This window comes from Lycium ferocissimum, unplaced genomic scaffold, assembly GCF_029784015.1.
Source record: "Lycium ferocissimum isolate CSIRO_LF1 unplaced genomic scaffold, AGI_CSIRO_Lferr_CH_V1 ctg2235, whole genome shotgun sequence".
Lineage (NCBI taxonomy): Eukaryota > Viridiplantae > Streptophyta > Magnoliopsida > Solanales > Solanaceae > Lycium > Lycium ferocissimum.
The window spans coordinates 8819-23606 of record NW_026720282.1 but is presented as its reverse complement, the minus strand read 5'-3'; the positions used below and the strand labels follow the sequence as shown (position 1 = coordinate 23606).

The window sequence follows — 14788 nt, the reverse complement described above, 5'->3', positions numbered from 1 at the left end:
AATTGTGAAATATAGGAATTAATTCTTATAGGAATCTCAAAGTAATATAATAATAATGGGTCACAATCTAATATTATGTTGGAAAGCAAAATTAAAGAACACAAGAATGTAAAAATTTCCGGATGCTTTATTGATCAATCCGTTCATGTATTTATACAAAGAATTGTAGAAAAGAAAAAATAATTACTATTTCTATTGGTTCCTAATGTAACCAATTTTGGAACCTTCTATTCTTCTACTACACAGCTGTACATGGTCTTGATCAGGGGCGCCTGAGATTGACCCAACACATTTTTGTGATGTATGCATTTGATCATCTATTCTTATGTCATCAGCTGAATTGGAGATGGGCCTGTTATGTGCATGTGTTACGTTGGGCTGAGAATAAACTTGTGCAGAATTCGAACTTGGCCCAACGTTTTGTCTTGGCCCAACACTTACTCTTTTGACTTGTTGAGTGATGCCGTTTTGACCACAGAATTTTGACACCAATTTAGTAACAATTTCACGATCAGATTGGCAATTTGAACTTAGGGTTTACCCCCTTCTTCCACCTCCATCTCTTTTTTTTTTTTTTTTCTCTGTACTCAAATTAATGGAGGAACAGGGAACCTTGTTATCTTCAACACCTCCCTCAAGTTGGAGGGGAGGGAATGGAGACCCAACTTTCCGATTAAGGACTGATGAGAGACACCGAAAAATAGTTTAGTGAATAGATCAACTAGCTGAGATGAAGCCGGTACAAATGACAGAGAAATTAATCCGGCAAGGTACTGTTGTCGAATGAAGTGGAAATCCAATTCCACGTGCTTCGTACGTTCCTGGAAAACTGGATTGCGAGCAATTTGAATAGAGGCTTGGCTGTCAGACAACACCGGAATTTGAAGAGTCAGAGAACAACCAAAATAGGTCAACAATCGATCAAGCCAGGTAATTTCTGTGACCACCCTTCTCATGGATCTATATTCAGCTTCGGCTGAGGAAAGAGATATAAATACCTGTTTTTTAGATTTCCATGAAAGAGGGGAACCACCAAATGTGATATAGAAACCACTAATTAAATGTCTAGAATCCACACAAGCCCCCCAATCCGTATCACAAAAAGCTTGTATAAAAAAGGAAGGATTGGAAGATAAAAATAGTCCTTGCCCTAGATCATTCCTTAAACAACGAACTACCCTTAAAGCTGCAGTAAATGTGGCATACGAGGTTCTTGCATATGCTAACTCAGGTGTTGAACTGCATAGGATAGGTCAGGCCTGGTATGTGTCAAATAGTTTAGTTTAGTTTACCAACCAATCTTCTATAAATGATAGAATCATGAATTAAATCCCCTGAATCAACTGAAAGTTTTTGAGAAGGGTCCAATGGAGAAAAAACTAAGGGCAACTGTGAAACATCAAACTCAGACAATAACTCTTAGGTGAACTTTCTTTGAGTAAGGATAATCCCATGATCCTCTCTGATCATCTCTATCTTAATAAAATAATGCAAATCACCTAGATCCTTTACTTTAAACTCTGCATCAAGAAACTCTTCAGGTGTTGCATACTTGAGATGTCATTTCCTGTTAAAATGATGTCATCCACATAAACTGCCACAATGGCAATTAGATCACCAGACGTTTTGATAAAAACTGAATAATCATTCAAAGAAGCAACAAATCCTTTAAAAACTAAGGCTACTGCAAGCTTGGCATACCATTGCCTTGATGGTTGCCTCAAGCCATACCAGGACTTTTGTAATTTGCACACATGATTAGGACTAGGTGGATTCATGCCAACTGGAAATCTCATGTACACTTCTTCATTGAGATCTCCATGCAAAAAGGCATTGTTGACATCCATTGAAAAATGTCCCATTGTTTCTTGACAACAATTGTTAAAATAGCCCTGATAGTTGTCATTTTGACAACTGGAGAGAAGGTCTCTGTGAAATCAATACCTTCTCTCTGAATATCTCCTCTAACCACCAATTTTGCCCTCAATCTTTCAATAGTACCATCTAACCTGTGTTTGACTTTGTATATCCATTTACAAGGTAGAGCCGTCCTTTAGGTAACTATACAATTTCTCAAGTCTGATTCAGCTCTAGAGCTTCAAGTTCATTAGACATAACCTGTTGTCACCCTGAATGCAGTGAAGCTTGACTGAAACTGGTAAGTTCTACTATGTGTAAAATAGAGTTAAAAACTAGTTAATTATCAGAGGTTAAAGCAGCAAAAGGAAAAATAGTAGGAGAAACTGGAGAGGAAAAGGAAGTAGTAAGATCAGTCAAATAAACATTGCTACAAATGTAATTAGAGAGGTAAGCAGGTTCTTTGCATGTTGTTGCTGATTTCCTAGTTGGTTTAGTAGGGATAGCATTAGGAAGTGTGTTGTCTAGTTCATCTTGGATTATAGGTTCAAATGGTAAGGGATCAGAGGGATTTGGTTGAGAACTTGAATGTGGAGGTATAGTGTCATCAGAGTAGGATGGTGAGTTTGTAGAATTTGAAGAAGGAAAAATAGATGTAGGACTAGATATTGTAGAGGACTTGAAAGGATAGTTATTTGCATGAAAAACTACATCCCTAGAAATAAAAAATTTCTTTGTCTTAAGATCTAGGACTCTATACCCCTTTTGACCAAATGGATAACCAATAAATGCACAAGCAATTGCTCTTGGGGCAAATTTTGACCTGTTTTGAGTTAGAGTAGATACATAACAGAGATAGAGTGTGTTACACCTCGAAAGTTTTTCGCGTCGTTTGCGTTGTAAGTAAACTAAAGTAAGCTCGGAGTGGTCATGGAAAACTTATAAGGTTAATGAATACTATTAAAAAGTGTTAAGCAAGTGCCTAAAGGTTCCGGGACCAAGCAAATCGAAGAAAATAAATTTGTTGAAAATTTGGAAAAAATTGGCAGAATTTTGGGCAGATTTTTTGTCAACTTTGGAGGGGTATATCTCCTAGTATATTAGGAGTTTTAAGGTGTTTAAAAAGCCTAAAATGAAGTTCGTCGAGTCTAGTTTTCAATGAAATAAATCACTCATCGATACGACATCAAAGAAGAGAATTATGGACATTACAAGTCAGGCTAACAGAGTAGAAACGAGCGCTACAGTGCGCGCTGCTACAGTACCGAAGACTCTAGGTCGGCCCAAACAGACTCTAGAGCTCTAGAAACTACCCTTATTTTTTTAATCCAACACCTCTAAAACATTCCCCAACCCTCTAAAATATTTTCCCAACTTCCACCCACGAAATTTCAGCCCAAATCAAGTGGAAACAACTAAATCTTCCATCAAGAAAGTCAGAAACTACAAGAGTAGCAAACCTATGGTGTTGTTTAGTGATTGAGGGTGAAGTTGAATTGATCCAGCCGTGATTCTTGGGTTGTATGCACTGCTTAAGGTTTTTATAACACCCCTTTGGTTGTGTGTTAGCTTAAATTGATGTTGATAAAGTTGTTTGAGGCTAAACACCGCAATAAGTTAAGTTAAGCCACTATTTTGTAGGGGCTGTTTTGAATGTTTAAATATGACTTCCAATGGTTGTAAATTATGGATTATAACCTGCATATATTATCACTATGATTATTGGGATTATTCATGTGTTAGTGGGAAAAATGGAGAAGAAAATATATATGAAATCTACGAATAGAAAGTAAAGGATGAGGCGTAGGAGTATGGATTGTTTTGGAATACATTTAAGGATATTTTGAGCCAAATATGATATGGTGTGTGTGTGTGTGTGTGTATGTATATATATATATATATATATATATATATATATATATATATATATATATATATATATATATATATATATATATATATATATTGTTATGAAGGGTGTAGGCTGAATTATGAAAGGAGAGTTAGGGTTGAATGACGTTTGTTATTCGTTAAACGAGCTTGCCGCTCGATATAATTCTTAAAGTAATCGAAGAGGGTTATATTGGATTATATTGTAGTTGTTGCCATTGTTGATTGTTGTTGTTTTTGTTGGGCTGTTTGGTGACCCTTAGTAATCTTTGGGATGTCGTATAAGCAGGGGAGATGCTGCCCGAATTTCGGCAGATTTTAAAGGGGTTTAATTTGAAGGCTTAAGATAAGCATATGACGATAAGCCTAACAATAACATGAACTCTCTTGAATGTAGATTTACGAGCTTGGGAGGACAAGCGTTAAGTAGTTAAGGTTAAGGCGACCAAAAAGGTATGTTAAGGCTAGTCCCTTTCTTTCAAAAGGCATGATTCCTATGTTATGATTCCATATATGTTTCCATAACCTTCTTACTTCCAAAAGTTAGAAGTTCATGATTCTTACAAGATACTTATGATACTAAAGATGAGATGTTTTCTATGATGAACATGACGATGATGATTCCATTTCTAGAAATCCCAAAGCTTATGATTTTAATGCTATTATGAGATTATTGAGCTTATTTCATGATTTTCTCGATTTTATTCATTGTTGTTGATCTCACCTTATGATAATTATTCCTTCAAGGTGAGATATAGCGATGGTGATTGTTCCATAATATAATCGGAGGTTACCGACCTTACGTCACTCCGATAGAGCTGTAGCTTTTAATTGGGCTCTCATGCATGCTCTGTAAATATGTATGTTATTGTAATAACACCGTGCCTACATGACCGGGCAGTATAACACCGGCTGCCCTATAGGCGGCCAAGCAGACACACCACTGCAGTGGGCAGCTTACGCCCCGGACGCGGAAGGCCCGAACACGGAAGGCCCGAACGCGGGCTAATGATGACAACACCGTGCCTATATAGTCGGGCAGTTTACTTGTATATATTTAAATTGTTGATTTAAAAAGTTAAAGATAGCATGCATGGTATCCGCCTTAAGAGGAAATCAGATGTACAGGTTATCTTTATCTCACGTTATGTTCCATATTTCTTGTTATGTTATTATTCATGCCTTACATACTCAGTACATTATTCGTACTGACGTCTTTTCTTATGGACGCTGTGTTCATGCCCGCAGGTAGACAGGTAGATGCATATGAGCTAGCTTATAGCCCACCTAAATGTGATTATGAGGTGTATGTTAGAGGTACTCAGTAGGTTAGCTCTGGGTGCCCGTCATGGCCCTCTGGTTGGGTTGTGACAGAGTAGATACATAACAGAGACAACCAAAACATTTTAGATGTTGGTAATTGGTAGGGTGCTTGTAAATAACTTCATAAGGTGTTTTCCCTTGTGAGACTCTAGAAGGATATCTATTTATGAAGTAAGTAGCTGCCAAGAGACACTCCCCCCAATAGATTATGGGTAAATGTGATTGAAACAATAAGGCCCTAGATGTTTCCAATAAATGCCTATGTTTTCTTTCCACAATCCCATTTTGTTGTGGGGTTACTAAAAAAGAAGTTTGGTGTAAAATCCCCTGAGAAGAAAGAAATTCAGAAGCAACAGTCCCTTTTCCCAACTCTAAAGCATTATATGATCTTATTTGCTTGACTTTTGTGTTGAACTGCCTTTCTACCATAGCTAGAAATTGTTTGAGCATAGTGAAAGCATTTCCTTTGGTGCTTAAGAGATAAGTCCATGTTGCCCTACTAAAATCATCCACTATAGTTAAAAAATACTTGTATCCATTGTAGGTGTTTTTGTTATAAGGTCCCCATGTGTTAATGTGTATTAGTTTAAAAATGCTCTTGGTTTTTATGGTACTTTAAGGAAAAGGCAGTCTGGATTGTCTAGCAAGACGACAAACATCACATTTGCAATCAGAGATAGATTTAAAAGGAAAGTAAACAAGATTCTTCATTGATGAAATAGGCATATGCCCAAACCTTACATGCCATAAACTAACAAAGAGACAAATCCTTGACTGAAACTGAAACAAGAGCTGAAATACAAGTAGAAAAGCTGAAAATGAAACATCATGAGTCTTGGGAGATCTCTTAGGTTGTGTGCTAGTAGGAAAGAGTTGATAGAGTCCATGACTAGCTTGACCAATTACCAGAGGCCTCTTCACTGAAGGGGCCTGCAAAGCACATTAAATGGATGAAAAAGTGATCTGACACTATAACTGAGTACACATCTTATGAATAGACAAAAGGTTAAGTTTAAAAGAAGGCACATAGAGAACATTATGAATGGTGATTTTAGGAAATAAACACACACTTCTTGCATGAGTAGCTTTGACCTTGAAACCATTAGGCAAATTGACATTAATAGGGATAGGTAAAGCTCTAAGAGTGACAAGGATTTTAGAATCAAAACACATATGTTGAGTAGCCCCTGAATCTAGAATCCAAGGACTAGAATTAATAGAAATCAAGCAAAAATAGATTTAGTCAAAACATTACCAGCCAGGGCAGCATTGGCATTAACATCTGAACTTTGTTGATTCACTTTATACCGATTCAACAGCTGAACTAGCTGAGTGAATTGCTCAGGACTTAATTGATTCAGATTCTCACTGTTGATGAAGTTAGAGTAACTAGCTTCTGCAGCTGGTTGAGCAAAATTGCTCTTCACATCCCTCTGATAACCTCTTGTCTTAGTGAACTTGAAATTTGCTGGAAAACCAATCACTCTGTAGTACCTATCAACTGAGTGTCCAACCTTCTTACAAAAGGAGCAAACCACATTGGTTTTCTTTCCTTTGAAATCTGAGTTCTTAGTTCCTAAGTACTGTCCACCTGGGTTGTTGTTACTGTTAGCTAGGAAAGAAGAAGAATCATTAGTGAAGTTTGAGTGTATTGATATTTCCCTTTGTTTCTTATCTTGTATGAGCAGAGCATAAGCCTGACTAACAGAGGGAAGGGGACTCATCATTATGATATTACTCTTAACAGCTGCATAAGTGTTATTTAGTCCCATAAGAAATTGAATTAGTCTTTCATCTTGTACAGATTTCAACACTTTATCTTTTCCTCCACATTGACAAGCACATGAGTACATTGTTTTGGTATATAAATTGTTCAGTTCATCCCATATAGCCTTGATTCTAGCATAATAAGTGGAAACATTGTTTGAACCTTGAACTAAGTCACTCATCTCTTTTTGTAGGTGATACAACTTAGCACCATAAACTTGTCCAAACCTTGCCTCAAGGTCATTCCAAAGTTCCTCAGCAGATTTTAAATAAAGAACACTGTCTGAGATTTCTATGGACAGGGAATTTAGTAACCAAGAGTTCACCATATCATTGCACCTGTTCCAGAGTTTGAATTCAGTGCTGTTGAGAGAAGGTGATTTGTTGCTACCACCAATAAATCCAAGTTTATTCTTGGCTGACAGAGCAATCAAGACAGTTCTCTTCCAACCACTATATCCTTTCCCTTCAAACATGGAGTTCACCAAGGACATCCTTGGTGAGTCTAAAGGGTGGAGGAAGTATGGGCTGCTACTGTCTATGGTAATAGATACATCAGCAACATTGTTAATGTGAGCTGTTTCAGATTCAACCATTTTGAAGAAACAAGATGAGCAACAATAAAAAAAAACAGTGAAAGGAGAAAATCCAGAAACAAGACTATTAGAAATCAGATCTGCAAATCTGTAAATTAGTAATGCTCTGATACCATGTTGGAATGCAAAATTAAAGAACACAAGAATGTAAAAATTTTCGGATGCTTTATTGATCAATCTGTTCATGTATTTATACAAAGAATTGTAGAAAAGAAAAAATAATTACTCTATACACTTGCTAGCTTTCTATTGGTTCCTAGTGTAACCAATTTTGGAACCTTCTATTCTTTTACTACACAACTGTACATGGTCTTGATCAGGGGCTAAGATTAACCCAACACATTTTTGTGATGCATGCATTTGATCATCTATTCTTATGTCATCAGCTGAATTGGAGATGGGCCTGTTGTGTGCATGTGTTAAGTTAGGCTAAGAATAAACTTGTGCAGAATTCGAACTTGGCCCAATGTTTTGTCTTGGCCCAACACTTATTCTTTTGACTTGTTGAGTGACGCCGTTTTGACCACAGAATTTTGGTACCAATTTAGTAACAATTTGACCATCCGATTGGCAATTTGAACTTAAGGTTTCCCCCTTGCTTCCATTTCCTTTTCTGTACTCAAATTAATGGAGGAGCAAGGAACCTTGTTATCTTCAACATATTATAAAGATATATAGTAAAAATTTTAATATCACATATAGGGTATAAATAAAAGTTAATTGGGTGCCCGTAAACCCATCGATTCTCTTCTAGAGAAGGTCGCAATGAGCTAGACGAGTCGTTCATCATTATGATGGGTGTTAAGTGAGAAGTGCAATGACATATGCAGCTGTGGCATCCTAACAACCCCAGTGGCGAAGAACTGACATCAAGGTGCCAAATCTTTCCGTTCATGTGAGCTCGTTATAAGGAAGGTTAGCACGTTACCCCTAAAGTAACTTTTATCTGGTGAGCAACAACCCTTCCACTCGGCACCGTTGAATCATTCAGGCCCTTGGTTCTCCATATGAATGTTTTATAAGTTACTTTTTCTTTTTTTAAATCTAATGAGTTCAGCCATGCCAAGGTGACAATCTACCGGTGAGTTATATCCTTCCTCGCCCATCAAGAAATAGAATTGACTAATTATGTGCGAGACGAAAGTCTCTTGCACGGTTTTGAATGAGAGAAAGAAGTGAGGAATCCGTTTAAAAATGAATAACATTTTTATATCTAAAAACTTTTTAATATCAAAATTTTCACCCAATAATATATTTTTCTAATTACAAAAATGCTATGACATATTTAATTCCACCAATTTTAATAATATTTCATCAATTAGTTTTTTTTACTTGTTTCTTAAATATTATGTTAAGCCAAATGTCGTCATACAAATTCAAATGGAGGATGCAACATATATTGGTCTTAAAGTGGAAAATGTCATCTCGTGGACGAACAGGGTACTGCGAGGCTACAAGTGGGACGAGGAATCTGTGCCCCTCGATTTCTTTATTTGCAACACAAGATTCCAAATCGTGATCCCGCAAAAATGGGAATTTCTGATTCCAATAAATTGAACAAACTTGATTCCCTTCGTAAGCTTTTTCAACTGATATTCTACACTTCAGCTAAAACTCTTTCATTCAATTGCTTACAAATGTTAAAGATTTAGTGAAGAACGATCAAAGAGGGTATGTCCATTTCAGTGTGAAAACAAAGAATAGTCACTTTTTATTTGATCATGATTAGTTCGATTTACTATCTTATTCATGCCTGCAATTTATTGAGTTGCACTATTTGATGCAATGCAATTTTGTTTTCTAAGAAACTATTTTTTCTTTTTCTTCAATTCGGTGTCCGATTCCGTATTATTAGAACTCCGACTAATTCGAATAGCGCCTATAAGTCCATTGAAAGGGGGAGTGCTTTTTATTATATTTTTTCATGCTTAGGACTCAAATTCGAGATCTCTAATTAAAGAAGAATGGATTATATAAATCCCACGACAACATTGGATCGTTAGTAAAAAGTTATTTCTAAATCACTAGTGTCAGAGTAATTAAACTTTTTACAATGTCTGTGCACGAATATCCCTCACCTTTTTTTTTTATCCCCCCATTGAACGGACATATAGATCAATGTCTGTACAAACTTCTTTTCTTTATATTTAACACACAAATCGTAAGTAGCTATATATAGCTTTTAAATGATTTTGTTCCGTGTATTTGTAAAATTTAGGAGTAAAAATGTTGACTAGTTTATAAGATTCCATTGGTTGGATTATTAGGAAGAGAAAAAAGACCTAATATGTAGTGAAAGCATCGACATGCATGTATCAAACCTTCGTTGTGTACAATTGAAGACTTGATCAGTCGTTTTTCTTCATACTCTATACTTCCTCTCCATTTTCTAATTGTTGCTTAAAAGTTTAATAATTGATATTCAAGTTATCCTTTCCTTTCTTTCTTCTTAATATTTTTTTAATAAAAAAAGTTCTCTTTCGGCTGCATAGAGTTCAAAGCAATTTAATTTGTAGAGAGGACAATATTGGTGATGTAAGTTTGATAATCAGTACTTCCAATCTGTTTGTTTTTAGCACAAAGTTAATGCACTGAAATATACAATTGCATTATTTGGACTCGTCCATTATCCAAAACTCACATGGTCTTTCACTTGATTTTAGACCTTGGGGGCCTTTCTCTCTCTCCCAACCGCCCTTGTAGCCGAATCTAGAATTTTGATTTGATAGGTTTAATTTTTAGCTGCTGCTTATTGCAGAATTTATTAGTCTTTTTAACTTATGGGTTGACAATCGTCAAAGGAACATGATTTTGACAGCAGGGATCGAAAACCTATGAATTTGAGGCGACTTTCCCACAACTACGGCATACTCTATACTCTATTTGCATGTAAATATAACATATATACTATTAAAAAAAAATAATCCAAATTTCATTGTTAAATCGTTCATAGCTAACATAACTATTTGATAAGCTGTCACTAATTCATCACTAAATAGAATTAGCGACGACTTTTGTTATTGTTGGTGAATATACCACAAATTATTACAGTTGAAAATTAAAATAAAATGAACAAAAAAAAGAATTAAATAAATATTCAGGCTGAGGCTTAGATATCTCGCTCTCTTTAAATAGATCCAAGCCCACTGTGGCATAATCTTCACCAGTTCAGCAGTATAAGTCTGACTTGTTTCCTCCAGGATACAACAACCGTCAACGTCTCAACCATAAGAACACCTTCATTTGACACAAAAATACTCTCTTTTGTAGCGACTAAGTTGGAGACTCAAGATATTTTTCTTTCTCTCAACTCTTCCTTTCATTTTTTTTTGCGCGGATTGCCCTTCATTAGGAGTGGTCTTTAATTTTGACCTTTAAATTGGTGGTCTTTAAGTTTTGCCCTTCGCCTAATACCCTGAGGTTGTAGGGTTCGAACCCCAGCTCAGTAAAAAAAAAAAAAAAAAAAAATCGCAAGGCAGAATTTTGCAAAAATTCTGCCCAGCCTTAAGGCAGAGTTTTTCAAATCTGTCCATGTAAATTTTGCCTTAAGGCAGAGTTTTGCAAATTTTGCCTTGAGAATTTTTTTTTAAGTTTTGACTGAGCGGGGGTTCGAACCCAAAACCAAGGAATTTTTAGTGAAGGACAAAAGTTAAAAACCACCAATTTGAGGGGCAAAAAATTAAAGACCACCCCAGCGAAGGGCAATCCTGCAAATTGCCCTCTTTCTTTCACTACTCCAACCTCACATTACAACATGTTTTCACACTACAACACAATCTTTTTTTATCCAACACATGGAAGAAATACCACTAGTTATAGGTCTAGAATTCTTCCAAAGATTAAATACAAAGTAGTGGAATAATAAGTTAGGTAGCACATGGAATAGTGGTTACAAGATTTAAATCTTAGTCGAGTATTTAGTAGGATGAATTACACCACCACTTTCTTGTCAATTTGCCACTAACATGACAAGAAATAATGCACTTTTAATATTGTAATTTGAATATTAAAATGCAACACACACCAACAGCTATTTAGTTACATAATTTGTGCTTTGATCACTATTTTGTTTTTCTTACTAGTGATAGGAGTTTTAAATACTCTTATTATCAGTTGGTATGTTTATTTTTGAAGTGAGTACAGTAAATATACTGATGCATGCACGTGTATTTAATTGCTCGTCTATCAGCTGGTCTTTGACTTTGATGCATTTGCATGTCTGTTCCAGTGGATTATTTAAAATTTAAAGATCCATAAATATCTATTTATTCCTTTAACAACCAAAACAGCAATAAGAAACAGTGATATATAATGTAAAAATCAAATTCCAATGTTCGAAATGTGATTGGATCACAATCTGAAGTACATTATTTGATTCCTGGAAGTTTGGGTTTGAAAATTGCAGTGTTGAGGGTCTACCAACGAGCAAAACAACACTAAAACTGGCAATTTTCTGAGCTTCGAGACTTATTATATTTCTACAATTATTAATATAACCAATGTATCCATTGAATACAAAATGATTAGTGTCAAATTGCCAACCTGCTAAGATACTTTGTGGGTCTGAAATCTAAGTGCCAGCCAGCCTAGATAATCTCTTTTTACTTCATGTTTTGTGCTTAGATTCGTAGTTTTTTGTGTACGATTCATGGGAAAATTACGTACCATATATCCAAGAAGGTACTTTTCAAAAGACACTGTTTCAAAGTATTTTAATTATGTTACACCTGGGAGGCTATCCTTGTCATAGAATTTTAGGTGTAACATTCTTGTATTTTTTTATTGAATTTCTTACCAATTTGGGTTACACTAATACGCGCCTAATTACATTAGTAACTTCTTGTGAAATAAGAGGAAACAAGAAATGTAGTAAGAGGAAACAAGAAATGTAGATAAAGCAAATAAAGAGATAAAAGTGTAGAGATTTTCTTATACTCTTCGAGATTTTCTTATACTCTTCTAAGTGTCATACATAACATCTAATGCCTTTATTTATGCCATTACATAGAGAGTGGTTGCATAAGGTTGAAATAAACATGACCTATTGAGATCATGGGAGAAGAAGATTGTGGAGAAAGATCATGGAGGAGGTTATATGGAGGTATGAGATGTTAATTACATAATGGAGAAGAGTTTTGATCTAAAATCTTAAATTGTGTTATACACGCTTTCTCATGTGCGAGTATTGATTCCTTTTTATGGGGCAAATACGTGAATTTTAAATAATGTTTACAGTGAGACTAGAGCCTATCGACAAGAGGGATATCATATTAAAGTGTGTGAGCATCTAATCTACAAGTTTAAATCCATAGATAAAATACAATTTTTTGTCTCAAGAACAGAGACACATCCATGATTTAATGTTTTGGGTTCCTATAATAATCTCAAAATTAATTAATAATATTAACTGAGTTCATAATCAAATATTTATAAATATTTTCTAAATTTTTAATACATACAAGATATGAGCAAAACTAATAATATTAACTGAGTTCATAATCAAATATTTATAAATATTTTCTAAATTTTTAATACATACAAGATATGAGCAAAACTATAGATTTCAGTAAACCCATAAGTTAACTTTAAAATAGTATTATTGTAGAGCACGTGTCGGTAGTGAAGAAATTATTATAATTATTGAAAGCAAAAGAGACAAGGAGCCGTTGGCGGTCATATCTTTGGACGTGCCCTATTTACAAAACAATTAGTGCCTACATGTTAGAGTTCTAGAGTAGTTTAAAAATAGAATCCTAACCAGTAACCACTGTGTTATTTAACAGTTGGGTAGTCAATAATCGTCACTGTTCGCTCACTTCGAACTTGAAATTCGATGACAAATGACCAGTCTTCCTCTTCCTACCTAAATGCGTTGAGGTAATTCTCCACATGCAAGAAAAAAGTAGTATATTATAGAGTGTGTTTGGTATGACAGATGAATATTTTTCTAAAAATAAAACCTTTATATCATTATCCAACACTCGCTAAAATGTATAAATTAATTGTCAGAAAATGACGTATTTTTCTTAAAAGCATTTTCTAATACCAAACACACAACAACAACAACCCAGTGAAATCCCACAACGTGGGGTCTAGGGAGGATAAAGTGTACGCAGACCTTACTCCAACCAAGTAGGACAGCTGTTTCCGAAAGACCCTCGACTCAATAGAAAGCATAAAAAGATGTCAGATAAGGCCAAGAAATTTAAAGCGATATGGAAATGAAAATAATGAAAGCGACTAAGCCATGATGAATCAGTTTGCAAAGGGGCAATAGCTATCACAGATAAAATAAGATAATCAAAGTACAGGAAATAACAGATAGTAGCAGAAATCAAAGCACAAGAAATTATATCGCGATAATGCGACTACTAATATGAAAGGATAAACGATACTATCTAAACGACACTAGATAATGCGACTACTAATATGAAAGGATAAGCGATACTATCTAAACGACACCAGCTACTAGCCTTCTACCCTAATCTGAGTCCTTCATGTTACATCCCGTATTTTCGTGCGATAAGTTGCATCATAGGTTAGTCACATAAGCTCAAAGGACAGGATTATGTTTGAAGTTATAAGTGTTTATGTTATGTTCAACAAGTGATAAGTAAGTGCCGCGAAGGTTGAAGGTTAAACGAATCGGAAAGAAATAAAATAAGTTTCGCTGAGTTTGGGATGTTGAATAACTTATACAGACTGTATGGAGTTTTGGACATATCCAAGTATGCAAATAAAGAGATCGGTGTATAAAAGTTTTAGGTCTCGAAATAATTTCCGTGGATGAACGATGAATCGCTACGATAAGTCGGTGAAGCAATCTTGCTACAGTGACTTCGGAGCAACTATATAAAGGGGTTTAACCCCACATTTTCAGCCAAGAAATCAGCCCAAAAATATTTCCCAAAAATTCTAGAGAATTCTCCAACCTTCCCTCCATTAAATTTCAACGCAAGTTAAGTAAAAATCTTCGGATTCGGGTTCCGCCAGCGTATAGTTACGATTATAATATTGTGTTGCGGTGAATTTGTGGATTGGGAGTAAGGCAAGTATTGGATATATCGCGGTATTAGCGGAAGTAAGGTATGAATCTTTCTTTTTTAGTATCATTTAAGGTTTATTTACAGAGATAAATTTATGGAATAATTATGTAGCGAATTCGTTTGTGGAGGAGTTGGAGAAAATATCATATGGTATATTTGATGGAATATTTTGGTAGTAATGAGGTTGTTGTTGTTTCTGTTGTTGTTATTGGTTGTTGATTGTTGGTATTGAGAATTTGGGCTAGGCATATAAATAGGGGAGATGATGTCCGAATTTCGGCAGACCTTAAAGGAATATATTTAGAGACT

General features: G+C 35.3%; 1 long non-coding RNA gene across 1 annotated transcript; it reads left to right on the top strand.

The window, feature by feature from the left end:
• Nucleotides 1-299: 299 nt before the first annotated feature.
• Nucleotides 300-7684, top strand: LOC132043259 (uncharacterized). The gene is made up of 2 exons (XR_009411755.1): nucleotides 300-930; nucleotides 7032-7684. It is a non-coding gene; the product is annotated as an uncharacterized LOC132043259 (long non-coding RNA).
• Nucleotides 7685-14788: the final 7104 nt, after the last annotated feature.